We start from the raw sequence: 2769 nt of genomic DNA on the forward strand, positions 1-2769 counted from the left end.
AAAAAGAAACAGGACGGTTTCATTTGTGCTGGCAGTCAGTTATGAGAGGGGCTTGAGGCCCCTGTGGGGATGCTGGGGTCACCAGGGTGCCTGCACCCGCAGGGCCTCCTTCCTCAGATGCTGAGGGCAGCGTGGCTTTGAGCCTGTGCTGCGGCAGAAGCCTGCCTGGCCCGTTACCCTGGGCCGTGGCCTTGCCTCCCCACCCTCACCCCATGAGCTGCGAGGCCCTTCACATTATCACTGCCCACATTCAAAACCGTGTCGTCACAGCTCCCAGCTGGCTTCCTGCACAGCAGAGCTGGCTCTCTCCGGAGGCAGATGCGGGTCCAGCCTTTGTCTCACACATTCGCCCGGCTCCTGAAGCGCACAGGGCGCCCTGCCTTCCCCAGGGCCCTTCCAACCCGGAGAATCATCCTGGCTTTTCTCCCCACTGTGGCCTTCCTCCCGCAAGTACGATGGGGCCGATAACATGGTAAAATAAAATCCCTCAAAATGGCATTAAAGCCCAGTAAATGTGTCATGAACTCACTGGCCCCAAAATTGAGTCCCCTTCCTAGAGAAATGGCACCACCTCCTGCGGGGGCGTGGGTGTGCTTCCGATCTTAAGCACAGTGCATACTTAAAATGCGCAGACCCGGTCAGGTGGAAGCGTCCCAAGGGAGGGTTCTCGTGCATACCGTGTCTTGGTCCTATGTCGCGTTTCTAGGACACAGATTCTGGGTCTTCGTGCTTCTAGGGCTGCAGCTGTGCCTGTGGCTCAAGAATGAGGAAGTGGAAAGATTCTCTTTTGAAATGTGTACACTCAGCCTCTGAAGGCTTCTTTATCTCTGTGTGCTCTGAAATCTGTCCACTGGGAGGCAGCAGGTGATTTTAGTAACGACTCACACACACACACGCACACACACACGCATGCGCACACACTTACCCCAACCCACTCAAAAGTGACCAAACTGCCCTAAATACAGTATACAGTAGCTCCAAGCAGTTCACAGTTACAAATGGAAGAGAGAATTCCAACATTTTGAATCTATTGTTGCAAAAGCTCCAAGATAAATTATGTGTTCAAACATCACCTCGTACTGTAGCTTCAGGACATCTAGATAAACACTAGTGTCCTGGCTGAGTCTTCAAAAACAAGAAGAAAGGATCTTGAATATTTTGTCCACAAAGGAAGGGAAAATATTTGATTAGACGCCTAGATTGAACTTGATCCAAACAGTACACAACGTATACATGTATTAAAGCATCACCCAAATATGTTCAGGTTTTACATATTTAAGTAAATGCTTGAAAAGTCTAAGTAGTAATGGAGGTGGAAATAATTTCTCAGCAACAGTGGGATGCTGGGTGAGAGTGAACCGAAATCAGTCGCTGCCTCTGAAAGTCGTAACAAGATAGGCCTTGTAATTCAAGGGTTGGTCCACAAGCGATTTGTAAGACGTTTCTGAGGAAATTAAACTTCATGAAAGAATAAACGTGTTCTGGTTTCTTCAGAAAGCATTTTTCCTCTTTTCTGCAAATAGCCACGAGGCAAAGCGCAGCCGACGGGCGTGCGGCGAGGTCAGAGCCTCTGTCCGAACTGCAGCGAGCGCAAGTTCGCGAGAGCGGAGAGGCCAAGGGTGAGGTCAGCGGCGGAAGCTGGGGTGCAGCCCCCGGACGCGGGGAGGTGCAGAGTGGCTGGGAGGGCACCAGGAGGAGGCTGCTCGGGGCGCCTCGGCTCCGAAGGCCCACTGAACTTGGGCCTGGGGACGTCAGAAGCTGTCTCCAGGAAAGCTCACCGTAAGTGTTAACTGACTTGTGCGCTAAAGTTCCAGACGTGGCACATTTCATATCAGAGTTACATGGTGGTACTCTCCTCCGTGGAATAAATTAGTTTGTTCTTTTTTTTTTACTTGCTTACACCTGGTTTTCAGTCTCTGGCATTACTTTCGAAGCACCTTCCTTTTCTAAAATGTCAAAGCTCTCTTAGCTACCATTTGCCACTGCAAATTATATTCCCCACGAATACCAACAAGCTGGTAAAATTCATGGATAGCCAGAACAGTTGCGCTTCCATGTCCAGAACTTCAGGTCACGTGGAAACTCCCGCACTGGTCCTGCTGTGATAAACGCCCGGCGAGGTGGTGGCATTGTGAGCCAGGCACTAAGAGGTAATAATTTACTGTCTCACTGTCTCATGTTTTTATCTTTAAGGACTTCAAAGAACTTGATTGCAGCTATTTATCAGTAAGTAGTGCTGGGAATCAAACTCAGGACCTTGCACTTGCCAGGCGGACACTTGTGCCACTGAGCCACATCCCCAGCCTAGAAAAATATATTGAGATTGATAATTCCCCAATTTTAAACCATGGAAGCTTTTATTTCTATAAATTTATGAAGTTTACTATTTAATGTTGCTAGCTTACATTGCAAGTACTTTTAATCCCTTTCTTTTGACTCTTCTAGAGAACCAAATATCTTATTATTGAAGTTGAGTCGATTCTTCTCACTGTCTCTGTTTCCAGTCTGTCTCATTCCAATGTAAGAAAAGGGGATCTTGTTTTTTGAAACTATTCTAAATTGGTCTCAAAATAAATAATGAAAAAGGACAGGGCTATAGCCCAGTGTGCAGGCCCTGGGCTCCATTCCCAGGGCCACAAAAATAAACAAACAAACAAAATGTATTTGGGTTTTAAATGGTAAAATGCTTGCAAGGTGCAGGTGGCATGCTGAGTGTAGTCCCCAGCTGTGCCCAAGGAAGAAGAAACTGAGCAGGGAGGGAGGGAGGGA

Source organism: Octodon degus, unplaced genomic scaffold (assembly GCF_000260255.1).
Source record: "Octodon degus isolate 3935 unplaced genomic scaffold, OctDeg1.0 scaffold00057, whole genome shotgun sequence".
Taxonomy (NCBI): Eukaryota; Metazoa; Chordata; class Mammalia; order Rodentia; family Octodontidae; genus Octodon; species Octodon degus.